Genomic DNA, 26982 nt, shown 5'->3' on the forward strand with positions numbered 1-26982 from the left:
CCACAACTCCCGCCCTTCAGGGTCATAGGCACCTTGCGATATGCTTCCTGCCCTCCTTCTGAGCATAAGCGCTGAGATCACGCATGGCAGAACCAGTTCCGAGGTCCAGACCCTAGGCCTTGCCCTCCTTGGCCTTAGGCTTCCCCTAGTCCTGGGGGAACCCGCAAGCCTGGCGGGTGCGAGGTTAGCACCGGGCTCGGCGGGCTTGGGCCTGTCTCAAAAGGCTCAGGGCGCACGCAGGTTCCGCCTCCTTGGAGCCTGCGGGCTTGCGGCCGGCAGCCGGGCCATCTCCTGCCTCCCTCGGCCGCCCTCTCTGAGCAGCAGCTCCCCTCCCCCCACCCCACCAACAGCCCAACAGTCGCACTGCCTGCTTTCTGCTTCTAGAAGCCTGTTCTTTTGGATTACAGACTTGAACCTGAAACGCACAACTTTAAAACTACTAGATGGGGTGGCGGGGCGGGGGGGGTTGGGTGGCAGTGAAAAAAGGAAAAAAAATTAAGAAAAGAACAATTACAAAAAAAGTCTTAGAAGACTATCCTCACATTATGGACTCAAGAAGGCTGCGGATACACAACTGCATAGATAGCATACTGTTGTCTCTTTCTTTGCAAATAAGTCTTAAATGAGGGAATTTGGTACCGGGAATAGTTGTAGAGCCTGACTTTGGGGAAATCTGGGATTGATGAATTGGCTTGCATGAGGCTATAAGCCCTGATAGTCAATATTTAAAGATGAGATTTGAGCAACCTAGAACATGCATCAGAATTTCTTCTAAGTAAATTAGCACCAGAAGATGCCTTTAACCACCTAAATAAAATGGGTCAGTAGTTCAAGATCTCCCTACAAAGAAAATGGCAGACCTAGATCATTTCCAGTCAGGTTCCAGCAAACATGCAAGAAACAGTCATTTTAATCTTGTACATAGTCAACAGAGATTAGAAAACCATGAGATACTCCACTAACTTGACCCTTAAGGCTAGTTTAAAAATGATAGCAAATTAGAGAAGGAAGGTAGGAGAAGAGTTAGAGGACAAGCACACTCAGTAACTAAGATGCAAAACCCTACGTAAGATGCTAGCAAAGGAAATCCAGCAAAGTATAAACCATGTAACATGCCATGATCAAGGCGGTTTATTGCAGGCATACAAATTTGAGTGAACATTAAAGATTTAGTAATTTCATTCACCACATGCATAGGTGAAAGAAGAGAAGACATATGCTCACCTCAAGAGATGGGGGCAAAGCAGGTTGATAAAATCCAATCACACGGAGAGATAAGGGCTAGGAGCAAACATGGAACAGAAAAGGAGTTCCCGAACGTGGAAAACTACAACTAGCATGATAGTTCATGGTGACGTGTGGGACATTCTCTTTAAAATTAATAAACAATAAAATAAGGATGCTTCTATCATTATTTTTATTAAACATTTAACACTGGAAGTACAAAAAGAGAAAAAGTATAACTGCTATTCATAGATTATAGGACTGTCTCCATTGAAAACCGTAGAAAACACTGGAATTAATAGTAATCATAAATAAAAAAATAAATTGAAATTTCAATGCATCAGCATCAAGCGGACTCGGTCATAGCTCTTAGGTGAAAACAAAGGACACTGATAGGGAAAGAGCAGGTTCAGGTGGGCTAGACCAAGGAGGGAAGAAAATTATTCTGCACTGGGCTGAACTTACAAGCACGGGTATGTGTGTTAGTTACCTAGTCCCTCCATAACAAAAAATAACACAACTGGATGGCTTTAAAGAACAGAAATTTATTTGTTCATAGTTCAGTAGGTAGTAGTTCAAATTCAGGGCATGACTGTAGTGGGAAGTCCTTCCTTGTCTACCTCAGCTTCTAGTAGACGCCAGAAATCATTTGTGTTCCTGGCCTTGTGGACGCATCTGTCTTCTTTGTCTGTCTTCCTCTTTGCCTGTTTGTGCCTGTGTGTATTCTGCTCCTTTTATAACTAAGAAGAGTAAGGCTTAGGACCCACCCTACATTGGTATGACCTCATTCACATAATAAAAGGAGGCCCCCTATTTCCAAACAAGGTCAGATTTACAGGTAAAGGGGTTAGGATTTCCACATACATTTTGGAGGGACACAATTCAATCCCTAACAGTCGACTTACCAGATATTCTGGATTGAGAGTACTCGCATGAACAGCTGAGAGTGGTTCCAATTCTTTGCTACATTTGTTGGCTGAAACTTGTCTCAATGGTCACCCATAGGAATGCTGGAGCAATTTATGGTGTAGGACCTAGCCAACCATTCCTAATCACGTCCATTGTGTGGAAAAACACACACTCCCATCACCGAAGCCTTGAGAAATTCATCGATAAGAAGAGAATGGTGGTTGGAACCAAGAATTGTTTCATAGCCTAGATAACATGGTGCAGCTGTTAGATATCCACATGGAGATGTCCGGTAATAAAACTTCACCCCACACGGAGATGTCAAGAATAATACCAACAGCTAATGTTCATTGAGTACCTACACTGGTGCCAGGCACTCCTGTGCTTTTCCTTTCATGTTTGCTTTTCATGATGGCCATATGAGGAATGTATCATTTTAATGCATAAAGAGGTCAATACAGAGAGTTAGGCTGACATTTGAATATATGAGTCTGGACCCAGGAGGAGTTTGAATGGATGGAGGTATAAACCTCACGTCCTTAGCTACAAATAGACAGCAGTAAACTCACTGAGGCATCCTAGAGGGAGGGTGTCAGTAGAGAGAGGAGCAGGCACCAAGCCCAAGGGTACTCGGGTATCTAGAAGCCTGCCAGGTGAACAGCAGCCAACAAGCCTCTCTGAAGTCCAGTGTGGTTCCTGGAGGGTTGTCTGTCCTTGCTCTCAGCTGCATTTCCCCAGTGCTCCTCCCCCCTGCACTGGGTTGTCCCCTTCATGACGACAGGGACAGTGTGTACCTTTCACCACTGTATCTGCATAACACAGACTACTTCTGGCCCATGGAGTATACTGACTGAATGAAAAATAAACAAAGGATAAGGACGTAAAATCCTTCGTAGTTGATACCTTGGGATACATTAAGGGGCTTCATGAGTAAGAGGGAGAAAAACTGATCAGGGCTGCTTCTGAGACCATCTCTTAGGCGTAAAGAGTGTTAAACAATAATTAAACAAAGAGATTTAGTGGCAGAGATGTATGTTAAAAAGATGTAAGTATAGGTTGAAGATTACTAGAAACATGCCCATTTATTATTGCAACTATAGTCAAATCGTTAAAAAACATATACTACATGCACACAGAATATTATAAAGTAATTTAATGCCCTCATTAAAAAAAAAAACAAAAAAAATTTATCATGAGAAAAGACTAATGTTGAATGAAAATATCAGGATATAATATCTGTGTTAATATATATAAATGTGTGTGCTAATACACACATAAAACCAGTTGCCACTGAGTCAGTTCTGATCCATGAGGACACCAGTGTGCCACAGTAGAACTGTACTCCATAGGGGTTTCAGTGGCTGGGTTTTCGGAAGTAGACTGCCAGACCTCTCTTTCATAGCAATTCTGGGTGGACCTGAACTCCAACTTTCTGTCAGCAGCTCAAGATATTAACCATTTGCATCAACCAGAGACTCTAATACACATACACGCCAATATAAGTAAGATAATAGACATATCGGAATGTTAATAATTTATTCTATGCATTACGTATGTTTTCTTGTTATTTATTGCATACTTTCCCATTGCTTCCAAGTTTTTGAGGAATAGAATGTACTTCTGGAAAAATTCATGAGAAATTTTTAAGTAATGAAATAATTAACAGAAACAGAATGAGTAAATCTGTGGCAAGGCAGCCCAGGAACCCAAGATTACAGTAACACTGGTATGAAAGGCAGAATTGTGGAGTCCTGAAGCTCAGTGGTCCCATGCATCCATCAGGAAAGAGCAAAGAGCAAATAAACAAGGAGAAAATACAGTGAGCCAGAGGAGTGGGAGCCCTCCGTTGTGGGCACAGTTTCCTCGTGAAACTTTAGATGGACACAATGGGTGGGATTATCCACTTCCATCATACAAACATTTTTATTACCCTTGATTTTAATGGAACTATGTTATAAAAACACATGATGAAATAAAGTATAATAAAAGAATAAATCTCATCAGTGGACTACTATCATTTTCCCCGGCCACTGAGGAGGGCGGGAGACACACACGGGAAAAGATGGAGCAGTGTGAAAACTCATGCTAAGTGGGGAGGAGAGTGTTTCTGAGACAGGCCTTAGCTGCTACCACCTAGGGAAGTAGGCAGCCGTGCACAACCAACTGGAAGAAATGGCACATTATTTCTGAGACCTACTCCAGCTCATAACAAATTATGGATAACATGGGGAAGAATGAGATTTCCAGGACACTTAATTGTTTTCATGAGAAACTTGTACATAGAAAAAGAGGCAGTCATCTAAACAGAACAAGGAATACTGCATGGTTTAAAGTCAAGAAAGGTGTGCATCAGTGTTGTATCCTTTCGCCATACCTATTCAACCTGTATGCTGAGCAAATAATCCGAGAGGCTGGACTGTCTGAAGAAGAATAAGGCGTCAGGATTGGAGGAAGACTCATTAATAACCTGAGATATGCAGATGATACAATCTTGCTTGCTGAAAGTGAAGAGGCCTTAAAGCATTTACTGATGAAGATCAAAGACTACAGACCAAGAGCCTAACAACTGGACCAATAAGCAACATTATGATAACGGAGAAAATGTTGACATCATTAAGGGCTTCATTTTACTTGGATCCACAATAAACACCCACGGAAGCAGCAGTCAAGAAATCAAACGACACATTGCATTGGGCAAATCTGCTGCCAGAGACCTCTTTAAAGTGTTCCAAAGCACAGATGTCACCTTGAAAACTAATGTGCGCCTGACTCAAGCCATGGTGTTTTCAGTCACCTCATACGCACATGAAAGGTGGGCAATGAATAAGGAAGACAAAAGAAAAATTGAAGCCATTGAATTACGGTGTTGGCAAAGAATATTGAATATACCACGGACTGCCAAAAGAATGAACAAATCTGCCTTAAAAGAAGTACAGCCAGAATATTCCTTAGAAGCAAGAATGGCGAGGCTTCATCTCACATATTTTGGACATGTTGTCAGGAGAGATCAGTCCCTGGAGAAGCACGTCACGCTTGGTGACAAGTGGCCACAACAATTGGCTCAAACATAACAACGACTGTGAAGGTGACGATAGGTAGTTTAATATACATTTTGACCCATATGAATTAAAATTTAAACAATTATTTCATACCTTTTCATAGCGGTTTTAGAATATACAATTAAAATAAATGTAAACAACTATTAGAAAAAAATCTCTGAAAATAAAATTTAAGAAACTGCTCCATACCCCAAATCTAAATGGCTTGATATAAAGCACTGGTCTTTGTAATTCACAAAAAACAGGTACCAATTCCTGAACAAGAACTGAAGTGACAGGAGAAACTCCCCATGCTGTTAGAGCCCTGAGTATGGGCCCTAATCCAATGATCTGTCTTCATTAATTCCTTTTCATTTCATCTCTGTGAAAGAGGGAAGGGAGAAGGTGAGAGAGGGTTACATGTGCCTATTCTGTTCTTTAGCATCTAGTTCAGTGCCAGGAACAAGTATTCATAAGAGTCTAAAAATCATTAAAATACAAATAAGGAGGAAAACCTCCTAGTATATATATGTATTAGGCGGCACAAAGAGTTAAGTGCTCAGATACTAACTGAAAGGTTGGCAGTTTAAATCCACTCAGTTGCCTTGGAAGAAAGGCCTGGCAATCTCCCTCCAAATGCTCACAGCTATTAAAAACCGTATGGAGGGCAGTCCTACTCTGAAAACTCACGGGGTCGTCATGAGTGAAAATCTCCTCAACGGCAACTGGATTGGTAATCTATATATGGCATAAATGTTGGGAAAATTAGTTTCTGAACATATACACAGCATTGAGAATACACTGTACATTAGTATTATGTGCCAAAACCCACTGTCATCAAGTCGATTCTAACTCATAGTGACCCCAAAGGACAGAGTAAAACTACCCCATAGGGTTTCCAAGGCTGTAAGTCTTCACTGAAGCAGACTGCCACATCTGTCTCCTACAGAGAGGCTCGTGGGTTTGAAACACTGACCTTTCAGTTAGCAGCCAAGTTCTTTAACCACACAGCCACTAGGGTTCACTGCTGTCATGTACAGTGATTACATAAAGCAAATTCTGAAACAAACTGCCTGGGTTTAAATCCTAACTCAATTTATCAGCTGGGTGATCTGGGCACGTTACTTTACCTCTCACTGCCTCAGTTTCCCATTTCTAAAACGGATCTTATGCAAAAGGTTGTTACGCAGGTTAAATAAAACACACAAGGCACTTAGAAAAAGGCCTTACACACAGAATGAACACAATAAATGTTAGTTTTCATAATAAGGGAATACAAACAAACGGCTAGGTTGAAGGAACTTCCACTGAGAAAGAGTTGAGTTCTGAAATTCATGTGTAAAGTCATTTACATCAACTGTTAAAGTTGTATGTTTAGATTCAAGTGATTACTGAGGTATGTCATGATCTTGAACAGAGTTCTGGGGACTATACAGGCAGACTCTGCATGCCCTTCTCCTGCACATCCATTCCATCTCCCTTGGAGCCCAGACATCATGTTATCAATTAAACCCCTCCCACACTGGTGGTGTACTGTTTAAGAGCTATGGCTGCTAACCAAAAGGTCATCAGTTCAAATCCACCAGGCGCTCCTTGCAAAGTCTATGGCACAGTTCCGCTCTATAGGGCCTATAGGGCCGCTAAGAGTTGGAATAGACTCAGTGGCAATGGGTTTTTAATGGGTATGAGTAAACTGTTCAGTGCTTAAAGACATACCAAAAGCAACCACTAACACAAAAGTATAGTAAAAAGTTCTCATTTTAGAATAGCAAAGCCTTTTTCTAACACTGTGGTGAATTAGGGTGGACTGTGGATCAAGAAGAGCCCTGGTGGCATAGTGGTTAAGAGCTCAGCTGCTAACCAAAAGGTCAGCAGTTCGAATCCACCAACTAGTCCTTGGAAACTCTATGGGGTAGCTCTACTCTATGCTATAGGGTCTCTATGAGTTCAAATCAGCTAGGGTCTCTACGAGTTGGAATCAACTTGATGGTGACAAGTTTGGTTTGGTGGGTGCCATGGATTGCATTATGACCCTAAAAAAATGTGTGTTTCAACTTGGTTAGGCCATGATTCCCACTATTGTGTAGTTGTCCTCCATTTTGTGATTGTAATTTTACTTTAAGAGGATTAGGGTGGGATTGTAACACCACCCTCACTCAGGTCACCTTTCCCTGGGGTGTGGCCTGCACCACCTTTTACCTCTCAAGAGATAAACGGAACGGGAAGCAAGCCGAGAGTTGGGGGCCTCAGACTATCAAGAAAGCAGCACCAGGAGCAGAGCACGTCCTCTGGACCCAGGGTCCCTGCACCTGAGAAGCTCCTTGACCATGCGAAGGCTAAGGACAAGGACCTTCTTCCAGAGCCGAAAGAGAGAGAAAGCTTTCCCCTAGAGCTGATGCCTTGAATTGGACTATTAGCCTACTTCAATGTGAGGTATTACATTTCTCTCGTTTAAAGCCATCCACTCATGGTATTTCTGTTACGGCAGCACTAGATGATGAAGACAGTGGGTCAGGGTGGAAGGGGTGGATGAAGGACAAAAAAAGAAAAATGGACAACAGGAGAAATATAAGAATTCAGAGAACTGTGAAAAATTAATTCCTGAATATACTTTCTTTCTCCTCCCTATAACTGGAAGGACTTTTCTCATATACAGCATATATAAGTAAATCCTTGCAATATTTACAACACTTGGATTTTTGTAAAACTCATTCTCTGAAAACTCATGGTGGCCCCATTAATTTGTGGCTTAAAAACAACTCAGAACTAAAAAGAAGCATAAATAAATAAATAAAGGCACTGCTGTCATTTGCGGGTGATGTTCTTTTCCTGCTATCCACAACCCACACACTCGGGAGTTAATTTTCCAGGGTCAGTGTTCATAGACCATCCTCTTTCTCGCACCACCACCCCACCACCCTTAATTATTTAGAAAAGGCAGGGCCAGTCAGTGCTCCAAACATCAAGTTTTCTCTCCAAAATGCCAACTGGCACTTGGGGAGCAGGCTACATTCTCAGCTATCAGCACTTCCACTAGCCCCTGCAGATAAGGAACATGTCTCCACTGAACTGTTCACTGTAATAAATTAAAAAAAAAAAATTGTAAAAAACTGTTTCTTAAAACAAAAACAACAACAACAAAAAAAACAGGTATTTCCCCATTACCCACCCACCCCACTCTCCCACACCCACTGCTCCCCACCACACACACACTCAAATATTTCCTACCAAGGGTGTTTCCCAAGCACGGGGTCTGGCTCTGCTCTTCTTTTACACCCCGTGGAGGCCTCTGGAGAAACCATACCTTTGGTTGGCAATTCCCTGAACCCTGCCTATTCAAGCTGGCACTTATTCAAAAAGGCAGGTGAGTCTTCAAGTCAGGTTTTTATAAGGAGTTTAAGATGAGCCAGGTGATACGCCTACTCACCCTCAAGTTTCTCAAAGGTAATAATTTCTTGAGATGTTTACAATGTCTCAACTATGGGTTAATTAAATCCCTTAGGATGGTGGGCATGGGAAAATCCTCCATCTCAGTGCCCCCATTTTGGAAAAAAGAGGGGGAATCTCCAAAATTACAAATTTGAATTTCTACACGCTAAAAAGCCTGTCGGTTCCCCGGTGATCCAGTGGCTAGGATTCCGCATTTTCACCGCCACTGCCCCGGATTTCCAACCAGGGAAGAGTCTTTGGAAACCCTGGTGGTGTAGTGGTTAAGAGCTATGCCTGCTAACCAAAGGTTGGCAGTTAGAATCCACCAGACACTCCTTGGAAACCCTATAGGGCAGTTCTACCCTGTACTATAGGGTAGCTACGAGCTGGAATTGACTCCATGGAAATGGGTTTGGTTTTTGTTTTTAAAAAGACTCTCAGAATGATGAATTCCAAAGAAATGCATATTATGTATATTACCTACATGATTGCACAGAAACAAGACTAGAAGCACAGAGACTGGCATAGAGTGTAAATATGAATGTATATATTGAAATATATATTTTAAACCACACCCTCCCTTGGGGGCTTCTCAGGCTCTCCGAGGCCAAATGGTCAGTGTCAAGCCATCAGGGAGCCCTCTGGTGGGCTCGGAGAGGGCCATCGGAGGTCAGCAAACAAATGACCCTTAGAGGAGGTGCCCTCTGCACCTCCCCCCAACGCTTGGGTGGGGCTTCCTCTCCTCTCCATTTGGTCTGGACCATCCTCACCTGGTCGCCTTGATGCCCCTCACCTGGCCGATTACCCAGCTGGGGAATTGTCAGTTGTGAGCTATCTCAGTGGATTTTCTTTATTTAAAAAGCAGGTTATACAGGTATTCTTTTGATTATTTTTGATATTTTGATAACTGAAGACCCGTTTTAAACTACCAATAACAGACGAATTTTAAAAAATAAATCCATGTATTTTTTAAATCCCAGCACCTGAGGTATCCACGTCTCTAAGTCTGCTTCCAAGCTTCCAGTGCAAATACATATCAAACTACAGAATATTATACTCTTTAAAATGGGGGTGAGTCATACGCATTTTTACAATCTACGTTTTCCCATTAAAATGATTCTTTTCCTATTTTTTTTTATACTGAGCTTTATTTGATTTTTTTTTTCTTTTTAATTTTACTGGGTTTTAGGTGAAAGTTTACAGCACAGATCAGTTTCTTATTCAAAAATTGATACACAAACTGTTTCGTGACATTGGTTGCAATCCCCACTTTGTGTCAGCGCTCTCCCCCTTTCCCTGTCCACCTCAGGTTCCCCATGTCCATTCGTCCAGGTTTCCTGTCCTTTCCTGCCTTTTCATCTTTGCTTTTGAGCAGGTATTGCCCATTTGGTCTCATACTTGATTGAACTAAGGAGTAAGTTCCTCACGTGTGTTATTCTTGGTCTGAGCCCTGGTGATGCAGTGATTAACAGCTCAGCTGCTAACCAAAAGTCTGCTGTTTGAATCCATCAGTTGCTCCCTAGAAACCCTATGGGGTAGTTCTACTCCCTCCTATAGGGTTGCTAAGAGTCAGAATCCACTAGATGGCAATTGGTTTGTTTGTTTTTCAATCTTTGGCTGAAAGGTAGACTTTGTTATCAATTTATTAAATCAACTGGTAATTTGCTGGATATTTCTCATACACGAACTTATGATGTCTTCAAATCCAGCCAATCAGGTTTAGGGAGAGAGAAACTTCTCTACCTTAGCCTCCCTGCCACTCCCACACCTTTTTCATTGATTTCCATGCCCTGTTTAAGTAACATCACTCATCACTTCTCACTGTCTAGGTTATCTGAGCCAATTCATGGCAGTCAATTCCACCTGAGCTCTAGGATACCCTCATTTACACACTCTGTCCTGTTGTTCCTTCACCCATGGCTGACTACATCTCCCCTTGAATGTCTACTAGGCATCTCAAACTTAATGTGGTTCAAATAAAATTCTTGCTCCAAGTGTCTTATTTACCTCCCAGTCTTCCTTATCTCAGCAAATATTCTCACTATCCTCTGGGTTGTTCAGGACAAAAACCTAGAAATCACCCTTGATTTCTCTCCTTTATTCAAATCTTGCATCCAATCCATTGACACATATTCTGGACTCTTGGCTCTACCTTAAAATAAATCCTGACTCTATCCACTTCTCACTACCTCCACCTTACAGCCACCATCATCTCTTGGTTAAAACTGGACTCCATGCCACTGATCTTCCCTCTTACAGTCTACATAACAGCATCATTTCAGTGGCTTCTCATGGCGATTAGGAAAAATTCCCAAACGCTTCCCATGGTCTTTCATGATGCGGGGCTTGCCCACCATACTAACAGTCTTCCCTCGGTTCACTCCACACTCGCCATGACTTATTTCCTGAGCTTCCTCAAACATGCCAAAACACTTGGTTATTTAAGGGCCTCAGAAACAACTCTTGCCTTTATTGGCAATATCCTCCCTCCAGAACTTCATACAGCTATTCTCTCCTTTGATATAGGTCAGTTATCTCCTCAAATATCCTGCTCCCATAAGCCTTCTGACTATTAATCTAAAACACCTCACCCCACTCCTTCCCTCACATGCAAATCTGTCTTATTTTCAAAATATTTAGCTCTCCTTGACATTTTTTGTTATTACCTGTAAATTTATTTTTTGTGGTGGAGAATGTATGCAGCAAAACACACCAACTTAACAGTTTCTACCTGTACAATTTAATGACATCGGTTACATTCAAGTTGTGCAACCATTCTTACCCTCCTTTTCTGAGTTGTTCCTCTGTCATTAACATAAACCCACTGCTCCTTAAGGTTCCTATCTAATCTTTTCAGTAGCTGTTGTCAATCTGATGCCATGTAGACAGTTCTTAAAAGAGCATATGCTCAAGGTAGACCATTTTTATTAGTTAAGTAAGCTAATGTTCTGGAGCCCTCGTGGCACAGTGGTTAAGTGATACGGTAGCCAAGCAAAAGAAGAGCAGTTTGAATCAACCACCTGCACCTTGGAAACCCTATGTGGCAGTGCTATTCTGTTCTACAGGGTCTCTGAGTCAGAATCAACTCAACAGCAACAGTTTGATTTTTTCTTTTTTATACTTCGGTTTTAAGATAATTCAAGGGAAGGCTTTTGGTGTAATGTTTAAAGAATATCTCACGGAAATAGTTTCAGGAGTTCATTCACCCTCAATGGCTCCAAAAAGTCTGGGGTTCATGAGAATCTGAAATTCTGTTCTGCAATTTCCCCCTTTTGATCAGGGCTTTTCTATGGACTCTTTGATCAAAATGTTCAGCGACAGTAGCCAGGAACATTTTGGTTCTTCTGGTCTCGTGGCATGCTAGATGTTCTTTTAAAAAACATGAGTGGATGCTGAAGGTTATCAAATACTTATTTTATTACACCTATTAATATAATCACATTTATTTTTCCTGTACATATGGTAAATTATACTGATTCATTTTTGAATGTTAAACTAACCTTGAATTCTTGGGATAGACCCAACTTGGTCATAATATATTCTTCTTTACAGTATTGCTGCATTTGTTTTGCCTATTTATTTTCATATTTTGCATCTATGTTCATCAGTGACATTGGCCTGTAATTTTCCCATCTTGTGCTGCTCTTGTCAGGTTTTGGTATCAATATTCATTCTACAAGCTTTACAAAGGAGTTTGGGTATATATTTCATTTTATATTGAAGAATTTGTGAAATATTTCTTGAATATTTGGCAGAATTTGCAGGAAAAGCCATCTGACATGAAGTTTTCTTTTTGAGAATAGTTTGAGCTCTAATTCAATTCTATTAACAGTTGTGGAATTACTTTTGCTTCCTGTTTCTTCCTGAATCGTTGTTATTAACTTACATGGTATGATACGTTTGCCTACTTTACCTAAATTTGCAAATTTATTGACTAATATGGTTCATAACATTCTCACGTTATCTTTATGTTCTGCAAGATCTGTAGTCATTTTCTTTCTAATTCCTGATATTCGGTATTTATACCTTCATTCTTTTTCTCTTGATCAGTCTTCCCTAAAGTTTGTCAATTTTACTAGCACTTTCTAAGAATCAACTTTAGTCTTCGTTGATCGTCTGTTGCATGTATTCAATCATTAATAGAAACAAAAATTTCTATGAATGTTTGTTTCTGTTTTTTTCCCAACATTTTGAATGGATGTTTAACTCACTTATTTTTCAAGATTTGTTCTTTCCAATTATATTTTTAAGGCTATAAGTTTCCTATATTATATTGTCTGTACTGCACAACTTTTTACATGCACTATGTTCATAATTGTTCACTTCAAAATGTATTCTAATTTTCATCATGATGTCTTTTTTGACTCATAGTATTTTAAAATATCCAAGGACATGGAGATTTTGTATTTTCTTTTTCTAAGATGGTTTCTTTTTTAATTATGATGTACTTACATAGTATCCTCTATATTATTGCAGACTCTTGAAATTTGTTGAAACTTGCTTTATAACACAGTATATAGTCAATTTTTATAAACACTATGTGCGTGAGATGAATGTATATTCTTTAGTGGTTAGATAATGCACACACATACACATATATCAATTTGGTATTTTTATACATGTTAAATCTTCTGTATCCTTGATAATTTATGGACTTCTATGTTTCTGAGGGGTGTGTTAAAAGTCTATTATGATGCATGATGTCAAAAGGAGCCCCAGTAGTGCAGTGGTTAAGCACTCAGCTGTTAAACCTTTTGATTTGATCCACCAACTACTCCACAGGAAAAAGATATGACTGTTTCCTTCCATAAAGATTACAGCCTTAGAAACCCTTTGGAGAAGTTCTACTCCATCCTATAGTCACTATGAGTCAGAATTTACTCAACAGCACACAAGAAAAAATGTATGATGTGATGGAAACTGAGGAGTACAAACCTCAAAGAATTGGTCCTACCTCCAGGGTCAAAGGATGAAGGACAGAGAAAACAGCAGAGACATCCAAAAGCTTGGAAACAAGGAGGCTGAGAGGAAGACGCCTGGTGGTTTAAGGGCTTTGAAGGGCTACCACATATACTGAGGAATCTGGAGTGCAATGTTCTTGCCTAAGGATGAAGACATGCTCATAAAGATCCTGACAAAGCTCTGGGCTTGCACCTCTGGCTGATCTTTGGGCTCCATGGGGGCAGGAAGTGAAGGCTAAGGCAGAGTTTTAGGCACTCTTGCTTAGCATTGAAAGAATGCCCCAGTTCAGAGCCAATCTGCAAAGACTGGGATAATGTTCCTTTTTGTTTTTGGCTACAAGCTTTTAAAGAAATCACTGTCAGGTCATGAACTGACTGCTGACATAACAGAACAGAACTTCAGTGTCCACACATGAGAAGACATACAATCTTTGCAGAAATAGTTTGGGAACATCACTAAGCAAATGGATGACTGGCCCTCAACAATTTAAGAAAAAAAAAGAAAAAAAGCAAACCCTAATGACAGGGAATCTGATTTCCAGAGTTACATTATAATGTTTAAAATATTCAGTTTTCAACACACTATTTTAAGTCATAAAAAGAAAAAAGAAAAGGATGGTTCATTTGTTAAGAAGAAAGAAGAGAATGAACAGAAAGCATCCCTAAGGAAACACAGATATTGGGATTACTAGACAAAGATTTTAAACCAATTGTCTTAAATTTCCTCAAAGAGCTAAAGAAACCATAGACAAAAAAAAAAAAAAGGAAACCAAGAGAAGAATGTATGAACAAGTAGAAAATATTAATAAAGAAATATTATACAAAAGAGCCAAAAAGAAATTACAGAGCTGAAAAGTAGAATAGCTGAAATAAAATTTTCATTAGAGGAGCTCAACAGCAGATTTGAGCAAGAAAGCAGGAAAATGTAAACTTGAAAAAGCACAACTGAAATTGTTCTAACTCAGGAGCATAAAGGAAAAAGAATGAAGAAAATGAACAGAGCCTAAGGGACCTGAGGGACAACATCAAGCATACCAATATACTCATTAAGGAGTCCCAGAAAGGAAAGAAACATGAAAGGACAGAAAGAATATTTGAAAATGTAATGACTGGAAGGTTCCCAAATGTCATCTAGATATCCAAGAAGCTCAATAAACTCAAAGGACAATAAATACATAGATATCCACAGACAGACATAATCAAAATGTCAAAAGACAAACACAGAAACTTGAAAGCAGTAAGAGATAAGTGACTCCTAGTGTACAAGAGAGTCTCAACAAGTTTAACTGTTGATTTTTCACCAGAAACCACTGAGACAAGAAAATAGTGGGATGATGTACTTAAGGCACTGGAAAAAAAAAAAAAATACAGAAACAAAACTATGAACCAAGATGTCAATATCTAGCAAAACTATCTTTCAAAAATGAAGGCGAAAGTAAGACATGCCCAGATACACAAAACCTGAGGGAGTGAGTTAGTAGCAGAACTGCCTTATGAGAAATGCCACAGGGAATCATTCTGGCTGGCATGAAAGGACACTAGACAGTAAGTGGAAGCCATAAAAAGAAACAAAGACTCCGTAAAGGTAACTACTTAGATAAAACAAAGTCAGTAATATTTTTATATCACGCCTCTCTTTTTTTCATATATGATTTAAAGCACGAATGCATAAAAATACTTACACATCTCTCTTAATGGACACACAATGTATAAAGACGCAATTTTTGTAACAGCAACGTAAGTAGGGGAGGTAACTGAGCTGAATAAAAGCAGAATTTTCCATACTGTTGAAGGTAAATTTATATTAATTAAAAGAAGATTGTTATAAATATAAGATCTTAATTGTAATCCTCATGGTCACCACTAAGAAGTTAAACAATATAAGGAAAGGAAATAAGGAGAGGACCAAAATTGTACACTTGAAAAAAATCAGTCAAACACAAAAGTGGACAGTAGTGAAGAAAATGAGCAACAAAATACATATATGACCTACTACTACAAAGTAGAAGATATAAGTCCTTCCTTATCATTAATCGCTTTAAATATAAATAGATTAAATTCACAATTGGGATCATTAAAGTTGTGTGTCAACTTTGTCGGACCATGATTCTCAGTGCTTTGGCAGTTATGATGTAGTTTAGCAGTCGTATACGGATAAAATCACTTCCATAATGAGATGTGATATAATGCGATTACCTCCGTGATGGGATCTGCTGTGAGTAGCCAATCAGATGTAAGGGAGTTTCCTCAGGGGTGTGGACTGCATCCAATATAGGTGGACTTTCTGGCAAGGCTCTTGAGCTTTTGCTCACTCTGAATCCTGCAGCTGGCTCCTCTTCATCTGATCTCAAGTTTTTGGGACTTGAACCTTCAGTTTACCTTCCAATTTTGGGATTCATCAGCCTCCGCAGTCTGTGAGCCACGACCTGCCAGCTTAACTGCCGATCTTGAGATTTGTCAGCCTTTGCAGCCTGTGAGCCACAGACCTGTTGTATGACCTGCAGATCTTCAGTTCTGCAGTCCCTGCATCTACGTGAGTCAGGAGAAGCCACCAGCCTGACCCATGGACTTGAGACCTACCAGCCTCTACAGCCTCGTGAGCCATTTCCTTGATATAAATCTATTTAAATATATATCTCACTGGTTTTGCTTCTCTGGAGAACCCAGCCTAAGATACCAATTAAAAGACAAATATTGGCAGAATTAATAAAAAAATCATTCAATTGCTATCAAGCTGATCTGACTCACGGTGACCCCTCCCCCCATGTGTGTCAGAGTAGTACTGACACTCAAGTGTGTCAGTTCAATGGCTAATTTTTCAAAAGTAGATCGCCAAGCCTTTCTTCCGAAGTGCCTCTGGGTGGACTCAAACCTTCAACATTTTGGTTAGCAGCTGAATGCATTAACCGTTTGCACCTCCCAAGGACTACAACATGTATCTATGTTTATTTCTGTATTACTTGTCTTTATACTCTATACGTACATACACACATAGACACACACACATAGACATCACACAGATGCTTTGGACTTCAACTAGCAGGGCTCTATTAATTGTTGATAGAAAAGTACTGATATCAATTATAAATGCGTATTTGTCCATTTCCCCTTTCAGATTTATTAGTTTTTGTATTTTGGAGCCCTGTTGTTAAATACGTACACATTTAGGATTGTTGTATCTTTTTGGAGAATTGAACCTCTATTATGTTATGTCCCTACTTATTCCCAATAATACTCCTTTTTCTGAAGTATAATTTGTCTGATATTAATATAGCTACTGCAGTAGAACTGGATAATTTTCAACCATTTCAAGAGGTAACATAAGATCAAGAACTGATGGTATAAAAGGAAGAAATCGAAGCTGCATTGAAGGCATTGGTGAAAAAACTACCCTCTCTCCACCATCTTCACTAACTCTGACACCAACTGTCCCTCACACAGCACTCCCTACTTCTCTGCTGGGTTCAATAATTCATTGCAACGGCCACACAGAGCTCACAGTCCATATTCATGATTATGGGGTTTATTAGGGAAGTAACAGTTACAACTCAGGCTCAGAGACACTCAGAATACAGTTCTTCTATCAGGACAGCCTCTTCCCTCCTGTGCTCATAGGCGTGCCTCTGCCTGGCCTTGGGCCTCTCTCCAAAGGCACTCAGCTTTCCTTCTCCATGGACCATCATCTCCTATAGCCGGGTCCCTGTTGCTTGGTCTCTCCTGCCATGGCATCTTACCGTCTTCAGGGTTACAGCTTCCTCTCTCTATCTCAGTCTCCTGCTTCTAGGAGCTTCTCAGTGCAGGGATCTCAGGTCCATAATATATGCTCAGCTCCTGGCTGTTCTTCCTTGATGGGAGTTGAATCCTCCTCTTTGCTCTGGAACTGGTTCTCTTTGAAGGGAAAACTAAACAATCCCCTTGGTGAGCCACAACTACCCTATCACACAGTCCTGCCCAAGCGCCAGGGTGGATGTTATAAGACCATGGCTAGAAAGGCCACACAAAGTAAACAATCACATCACAGCACCTTGGACTCATTTTTCGAGCCAAGTATCAAAAATCCCATACGAACAGATTGGTAAAGAACATAATCAATGGCAAGAACATTTTCATAATTATGTTTTCTGTATTTGGAAGAAATCTATAGCACTATTCTTATTTTGCCAATTCACAGGGATCACAGAGATTAGTGGTAGATATCGCAGTACCAGAAAACTCTCTGGTGAAACAGTCTGTGAGCAGTCTTACAAACACGGATATTCCACCAGAGTCAAAAGAATGACGTTACATTAATCATCAAAGAGAACATTTCAAGATCTAGCCTGAAGTACAATGTTGTCACTGATAGGCTAATACCCATACACTTACAAGGAAGACCAGTTTATATGACTATTCAAATTTATGCACCAACCACCAATGCCAAAGACAAAGAAATTGAAGATTTTAAACAACTTCTGCAGCCTGAAATTGATGAAACATGCAATCAAGATGCATTGATAATTACTGGTCATTAGAATGTTAAAGTTGGAAACAAAGAAGGAAAAGTAGTTGGAAAATACAGCATTGCTGATAGAAATGATGCCAGAAATCTCATGAAAGAAGTTTGCAAGACCAGTGACTCATCCACTGCAAATATCTTTCTTCACCAACATGAACGGCAGCTATACACGTGGACTTTACCAGATGGAATACACGGGAATCAAACTGACTACATCTGTGGGAAGAGAAGATGGGAAAACTCATATCATCAGTCAGAACAAGGCCAGGGATCGATTGTGAAACAGACTGTCAATTGCTCATATGGGAGTTCAAGTTGAAACTGAAGAAAATTAGAATAAGTCAGAAAGGGCCAAAGTACGACCTTGAGTATATCTCACCTGTATTTAGAGACCACCTCGAGAATACATTTTATGTGTTAAACTTAACAACTGAAGACCAGGTGAGTTGTGGAATGACATCAAGGACATCACACATGAAGAAAGCAAGAGGTCCTTTAAAAGACAGGAAAGAAAGAAAAGACCAAAACGGATGTCAGAAGAGACTCTGAACCTTGCTCTTGAATGTCGGGTAGCTAAAGTGAAAGGAAGAAATGACGAAGTAATAGAGCTGAACAGAAGATTTCAAAGGGTGGCTTGAGAAGAAAAAGTATTATAATGACATGTGTAAAGATCTGGAGATGGATAACCAAAACGGAAGAACACACTCAGCATTTCTCAAGCTGAAAGAACTGAAGAAAAAATTCAACCCTTGAGTTGCAATACTGAAGGACTCTACAGGTATAATATTAAATGACGCAGGAAGCATCAAAAGAAGATGAAAGTAATACCCACAGTTACTATGCCAAAAAGGATTGGTCGACCTTCAACCATTTCAGGAAGTAGCATATGATCAGAAACCGATGGTACTGAAGGAAGAAGTCCATGCTGCACTGAAGGAATTGGTGAGAAAAAAAAGCCTCCAAGAATTGATGGAATACCAACTGAGATGTTTCACCAAATGGATGCAGCACTGGAATCGCTCACTTGTCTAATCCCAAGAAATTTGGAATACAGCTACCTGGCCTATGAACTGGAAAGGATGCATATTTACACCTATTCCTAAGACAGGTGATCCAACCAAATGTGGAAATTATCAAACAATATCATTAATATCACATGCAAGTAATACTCTGCTAAAAATCATGCAAAAGCAGCTGCAGCAGTGCATTGACAGGGAACTGCCAGAAATTTAAGCAGGATTCAGAAGAGGACATGGAAGGAGGGATATCACAGCTGATGTCATATCGATTCTGGCTGAAAGCAGAGAATACCAGAAAGATGTTTACCTGTTTTATTGACTATGCAAAGGCATTTGACTGCTTGGGTCATAACAAATTATGGATAACATTGCGAAGAGTGGGAATTCCAGAACACTCAATTGTGCTGATGAGGAACCTGATCAAGAGGTAGACGTTCAAACAGAAAAAAGTGATACTGCGTGGTTTAAAGTCAGGAAAGGTGTGTGTCAGGGTTGTATCCTTTCACAATACTTATTTAATCTGCAAATAATCTGAGAAGCTAGACTATATGAAGAACAAGACATCAGGATTGGAGGAAGACTTATTAACAACGTGCATTTTGCAGATGACACAACCCTGCTTGCTAAAAGCTAAGAGGACTTGAAGCACTTACTGATGAAGATCAAAGACCACGGCCTTCAGTATAGATTGCACTTCAACATAAAGAAAACAAAAATCCTCACAACTGGGCCAATGAGCAACATCATGATAAATGGAGAAAAGATTGAGATTGTCAAGGATTTCATTTTATTTGGATCCACAATCAACACCCATGGAAACAGCAGTTAAGAAATCAAAAGATGCATTGCATTAGGCAAATCGGCTGCAAAAGACCTCTAAAGTGTTGAAAAGCAAAGACATCACCTTGAAAACTAAGATGCAACTGATCCAAGCCACAGTGTTTTCAGTGGCCTCGTATGTGTGGGAAAGCTGGCTGATGAATAAGGAAGACCGAAGAAGAATTGATGCCTTTTAATTGTCGTGTTGGTGAAGAATTCTGAATATACCATGAACTGCCAAAAGAACAAAAAAATCTATCTTGAAAGAAGTATAACCAGAACGTACCCTAGCCTAGAAGCAAAGATGGCTGGGCTACATCCTACATACTTTGGATCTGTTTTCAGAAGGAATTAGTCCATGGAGAAGGATATCATGTACTATTTCTTTGGACTATCTAAGACCTGAAGAACAAAATCTCATGGTCCAAATTAACATTTTTACTTACTAATTTTCAAATGTAGCCCTGGTGGAAGAGTGGTTAAGAGCTTGGCTGAAACTAAAAGGTTTCAACCAGCCTCTCCTTAGAAGCCCTGCTGTGCAGTTCTATTCTGTCCAATAGGGTCACTGTTAGTTAAAATTTAATCCACAGCAATGAGTTATTTAATTTTCAAATATAAATTTTTTCTGTTAATGTCTAAATTCTAAAGTAAATTCTATTTTATAAACTACCTGTTTTATAAATTTATTTTCTATTATTCAAATTCATTGTTATAGTAGAATCAAACTTAAAAAGTAACATAATTTTATATCCAGGCAAAATTTTCATTTTGCCAATAACTAAGTGGAGTGCAAAAATGGAAGCCTGCAGAAGATAAAAAGAAAATGATTTGTGAATCCCTAAAGACAATTCCAAAATTCCTTTTTAGAATGTAATAAATCAGCAGAGACTTCTTGCATTAAAGGTACGTGCTTAATGGGTGGGAATCATCCTACTAGTACCACTAGTGCTGAAATTAACGATGGCAATACAAATATAACAGAATTTGTTCCAAATTCTGCATCCATTTCTTGATGTAGTAAAAAAAAAAATTAGTAATGATCTACAAAGTGAAACTAAGAATATTAAATTGTCACATCTGCAGAGCGCATAAATAACAGACATGCAGATCCTGCCTTGTGGAATAATTTTCTTCCAATGAAGTAAATTACTGGATCAAAAGAGGCCCAAGTGATTGTCAACATCACAATTGTCCACTTGTAAATTTGTGTTGAAAATTCCTGGATGGTAAACAAAGTTCTGTAGCCAGAATTTTTTCTAGAGTGCAAAGTTAATGATGAAAATTATAAGAGGGAGTGGCTACTGCAATCTCCATCAGTCAGCTCTGTGTATTGTTTTGTTTGCAAACCTACTAACCAAACAAACAAACCCGTCATCCTCATTTAATTCTTGAATTGCTACAGATGAATTTAGCAATTGGTGCAAATTGAATAGGATCGGTAAACATGAAAATAGTTCAATTCACAGAGATTATGTTATCCTATTTAAACCAAACACATTGTTCTGGCTTAATTTATGAACTGGAATCACAAATTAATGAACATCAGTATTGAAAAGCCATTTTGTAATGTGTCGTTGTTGTCATAACAATCACTGAATGGGGACTATCTTCGTGAAAAAGAAATGAAGTCTTTGGGTCCCCACGAAATGGAAAATTTTAAAGTTGGCTTCAACTTGCTGCTCATTTGATCTATTTTTAGCAAGTCACATCTCAAAACACGGTAACACAGGAAAGGGCAATCCATTCCATAATTCTAAAATAATGTGTAAAAAATTTATAATCTTGATAAGTGATGAAGTTCAATCAACTACTGTCAGTGAAATAAGTATAGCTCGATATTTTATTTTGTCTGTGGATTCCACTTCTGAGCCTTCTCATACAGGCCAGCTAAGTATTGTTTAAAGATCCGTATCTCCAACAGATAGAAAACCTGTGCGGTGATTTATCACATTTACTAGCTTAAAAAATCATACTGGTAAAGACGTTGCAAAGCAAGTGTTTCACTAATTATGTGAAGTTTGCAAAATTGACTTTTCTAAGTGCAGAGACCAATCCTATGACAATGCTGCCATTACGTCACTGCATTACAAAGGCATACAACAGAAAATTCTGGAATGAAATTAATATGCCATTTTCATACCAAGGTGCTGCACATTCCCTTAATTTTGTAGGATGTATCACAATAGTTTTTTTTTGTCCAAAAGCAATTGATGTTTTTTCTAATATTCAGTTACTTTATAAATTTTTTGCCACCTCTACTCACTGATGAGCTGTTCTTAAAACATATTCAGGCAATGATTGAGCATTAAAATGTCTAATACACATTGGGAAGCACATGCTATAGCAACAAGTACAATTCTAGGCCCCACACAGAATATTGCTGAAGACTAGATACAAAAAGGAAACTCCAAAACAGAAGCTAAAATCATGGCTGCCTTAGTCATCTAGTGCTGCCATAACAGATACCATAAGTGGATGGCGTTAACAAAGAGAAATTTATTTTCTCACAGTCTAGTAGGTTACAAGTCCAAATTCAGGACATCAGCTCCAGGGGAAGGCTTTCTCTCTCTGTTGATTCTGGAAGAAGGTCCTTGTCCTCCATCTTCCCATGGTCAAGGAGCTTCTCAGGCGCAGGGACCCCAGGTCCAAAGGACACGCTCTGCTCTTGGTAGTATGAGGCCCCCAACTCTCTATCCTTTCATCTCCTGAGAGATAAAAGGTGGTGCAGGCCACACCCTAGGGAAACTCCCTGTATCTCGGATCAGGGAGGTGTTAAAATCCCACCCTAATCCTCTCAACATAAAATTACCATCACAAAATGGAGGACAACCTCACATGGCCGATCCAAGTTGATACACATATTTTGGGGGGACATAGTTCAATCCATGACATTCTACCCTTTGGCCCCCCCAACATCACATTCTTGCAAATGGAAAACATACTCATCCCATCACAAACCAAAACCAAACCCACTGCCGTCCAGTCGATTCTGACTCATAGCGACCCTATAGGACAGAGTAGAACTTCCCCATAGAGTTTCCAAGGAGCGCCTGGCAGATTCGAACTGCTGACCTTTCGGTTACCAGACGTAGCACTTAACCACTAGGCCACCAGGGTTTCCTCATCCCATCATAGCATAGAAAAAGTCTTAAATCAAGTCCAAGTCCAAAATTCAAAAATCCCTCTTCATCTGTGAAATCTAGGACACAAGTTATCTGTTTCCAAAGGTACAATGGCATAAAAGGCACAAGCTAGACATTTCCGTTACAAATTGAAGAAACTTGAGGGAAAGAAGGCATAACATGTACCAAGCAAGTCAGGAGAACACATCGCATTAGCCCTCAAAGACATTGCAAACCAAGTGTTTCACTAATTAGGCGAAGTTTGCAAAATTGGCTTTTCGAAGTGCAGAGACCAACCCTATCACAATGCTGGGAAATGTCACTGCATGATAAAGGCATGCAACAGAAAATTCTGGAATGTAATGAATATGCCATTTTCATACCAAGGTGCTGCATATTCACTTAATTTTATAGGATATATCACAATGGATTTTTGTCAAAAAAATGATTTTTTTCTTCTATTCAGATATTTTACAAATTTTTTGCCATCTGTATTCACCGATGAGCTGTTCATAGGCAATGATCAGCATTAAAATGTCTTTCTAATACCCACTGGGAAGCACATGCTATAGCAACGAGTGCAATCCTGGAATCACACACTCAGATTCTAGGTGCCATAAAGAATATTGCTGAAGACCAGTCACAAAAAGGAGACACCAGAACAGAAGCTTAAAACGTCACCAACAAAATGTAAATGCAGACCATATAATTGTTATATATAATAATATATTGCATCATTTTCATTTGATGAGTCAATTCTCCAAGATTCAGAAGTAAATTTGTAGACATGCATGGATCTCTACCAGCTATTAACAAGATATTTACAGAAGAGAACATTTTGAAAACACAATAAAACAAATACTGCCAAATACTGATTATCAAGCACTTTATTGTTGCAGAAGCATTAAAAGAAACAAGTAAATGAGAGAAATGCTCCAGAAGTATTGAGTGCCAGAGATCAATTTCACATAACCATCATCACTAACACACTTGAATCTTGCATGAAATGAAGGGTGAAGATATATGAAGTTCCTTCTGATATTTTTTTCCTTCTTAATGTGAATATAACTGATGAAGAATTCCTGAAGGTACCCAATAAATCAGCACAGGCTTATCCTGATGAGAAAAGCCTGGTGGCATAGTGGGTAAGTGCTACGACTACTAACCAAGAGGACGGCAGTTCAAATCCACGAGGCGCTCCTTGGAAACTCTATCGGGCATTTCTACGCTGTCCTATAGGGGCGGGATGAGTCAGAATCGACTCGACGGCAGTGGGTTTGGTTTTTATCCTGATGACTTAAGACAAACCTTTATGGAGAAGTGCTACAATATCATTCTTACGTTAGAATTAAGTTTAGAGATTCAAGACAAATTTTACTCATGTAGGCATGTAAACCAAAAAACCAAACCCATTGCTGGTGAATTGATTTCAACACATAGCAACGCTATAGGAAAGAGTAGAATTGCCCCCATGTTTCCATGGAGCAGCTAATGTATTCGAACTGCCAAGCTTTTGGTTAGCAGCTGAGTTCTTAACCACTGCACCACCAGCGCTCCAAATATACCCTGGCCCCGTAGTTCAAATGCAACAGCCGCTCCTTGAAAACCCTATGAGGCAGTTCTACTCTGACCTATAGGGTCATTATGCATCAGAATCCACTCCAACCCGACGGGTTTGTTCTGCCTACTGCCTCATCCCTATTTCATTTTCTCAGAGATAAGTTTCTCTGATAGTGTCAGATTCAGGAATGTGATGGCCCTGAACATCAAAGGTGAAGTTACAGAATTGGACTTAGTAGCAGGGGGAGGGGGATATGGTTCAGAAGCAGTGAGAGGTTGACAGACCTGACCCGGCAGAAACAAGCACCCTGCAGGCTGGATTGGATGGCATGTGCGGTGAGGCAAGCAGTGATGCTCGGGACATGTTTTTCACATCAGAAGAGACCGAGTGGTGGAAAGTCTACACAAGCCTCCAGAGCCAGTGAAAAGCAGTGCTAAGTTGGTAAAAGATAAGTACATGCATTTAAAATGCCACACAAATCAAAAATCACCCCTTTGGGAAGAACATCATTCCCATTTACCTGCTTGTCCCTCTCTGTTTTTAGTCTTGGACCGGCTTCGGCTATTTCTGGGTCCCCTGGACCAGAAGTAGGAACTATCACATGCCCTGGAGCAGGAACAAAGAACAAAAAATAATCTGCCAGCTTCCCTAAGCCAGGAACTCAGGGAAGGCACAGACATAAGGGGTCCAAGGACTCTGAATGCCTTTCACCCTTGCATAGACCTGTGTGGGCCCATTTCAACAGCGTAGGCCCTCATTAGCACACTACAACAGGGTATATACCTGAAGCCTATTTTTAACTGTATCAGCTATAAAGTGGAGGGGCAGATTTCTGATATTTGACAACGTTCTGCCAATGAAGAAGGATCCTCACCTATCCACATCAGTGACTTGAGGGTTCGTGGCTCCACCCATGCCACCTAGCCACCCAATTCAGGAGTCCAAGAATAAGTGGTGAATCCCAGTACTTACAACCAACAGCATTGGGTGCCCACAGTCTGGCTGCAAAACCCACCCACCTATGTGCTCTAGGGAACAGGGACATGCTTTCCTCCCAGACACTCAAGGGCAGTCATTCCCCCCACAGTAGCCAGACACCTGTACCTACTCCAATCAACCCTGTCTATGTAGGACTGTAGGTGAGAGCCTACACCACACACTTGGTGACCTGGACACCTGAGCTGAATCCATACAAGAAAAGTAAAAGGGCTCCTAGGCTCACATACCTAGTAACAGCTCTGATCACCTGGTGACAGGATTTAAGAGCTTCAAAGGTGCCAATAATCAAACTAGCTCACCCAAACAGCCTATTTGGGCATATCAAAATAAAACAAGAAGCTAGGACACAGTACACCAAAAAAAAAAAAAAAAAAAACCCCAGTGCCATCAAGTAGATTCCGACTCAGTAAGCAAACATAAAATAAATGGATATAATAACTTATTGATGGCTCAGAGACAAGTGTAAATATCAAATAACATAAAGAGGCAGACCATGATGGATTCAGGAAGTTCCCAAAACAAGAAATCTTCCAAATGAAGAGAAATTCCAGGAATTACCGGAGGAAGAATTTAAAGGATTAAGAGACCGAGCTCTTCAAAAGATCCAGGAGGAGATCAGGCAAAACGAAGAACAAGCCAAGGAACACACAGATAAAACAATAGAGGAACTTAAGAAGGTTAGACAAGAGTATAATGACAAATGTAACAGGCTGCGAGAATCCATAGAAAGATAGCAAGCAAATCCAAAAGAGTAACAATAAAATTTCAGAATTAGACAACTCAATAGAAAATGAGAGGAGCAGAATTGAGGCACTGGAAGTCAGAATTAGTGAGACTGAAGATAAAGCACTTGATGCCAACTTATCTGAGGAAAAATCAGATAAAGTAATTTTTGAAAATTGAAGAAACTCTAAGAATTATGCGGGATTCTATCAAGGGTGATTGGAACACCAGAATCGGGGCAGGGGGTGGAGGGATAACAGAAAACACAGTGAGAATTGTTGAAGACTTCTTGTCTAAAAACTTCGCTGATCTTGTGAAAGATAAGAAGATATCTATCCAAGATGCTTACTGAACCCCACCCAAGGTAGATGCCAAGATAAAGTCACCAGGACATATTATAATCTTGCTTGCCAAAACCAAATATAAAGAGAGAATTTTAAGAGTAGCTAGGCATAAACAAAAAGTCACCTATAAAGAAGGGTCAGTAAGACCAAGCTTGGACTACTCAGCAGAAACCATGCAGGCAAGAAGGACATATACAAAGCCCTGAAGGAAAAAAAAAAAAAAAAAATTGCCTGCCAAGAATTATACATCCAGCAAAACTGTCTCTCAAATATGACGGTGAAATTAGGGCATTTCCAGATAAGCAGAAGTTTAGGGAATTTTTAAAAACCTAACCAATA

The 26982-nt window shown here is 39.8% G+C and overlaps 1 long non-coding RNA gene across 9 annotated transcripts in view; it reads right to left on the reverse strand.

Annotated features, from left to right (window-relative positions):
• The window catches only part of LOC135229728 (uncharacterized), a 102536-nt gene that overhangs the window by 58561 nt on the left and 16993 nt on the right, over positions 1-26982 (reverse strand). Inside the window, exon 1 of one of the 9 annotated variants that reach the window (XR_010320405.1) lies at positions 25098-25173. The exons of the other annotated variants lie outside the window; for them this stretch is intronic. This is a non-coding gene — a long non-coding RNA (uncharacterized LOC135229728). Of the gene's footprint in view, positions 1-25097; positions 25174-26982 lie in introns of those variants that run through there. 9 annotated transcript variants of the gene reach the window in all.

Source organism: Loxodonta africana, unplaced genomic scaffold (genome assembly GCF_030014295.1).
Source record: "Loxodonta africana isolate mLoxAfr1 unplaced genomic scaffold, mLoxAfr1.hap2 scaffold_483, whole genome shotgun sequence".
Taxonomy (NCBI): domain Eukaryota; kingdom Metazoa; phylum Chordata; class Mammalia; order Proboscidea; family Elephantidae; genus Loxodonta; species Loxodonta africana.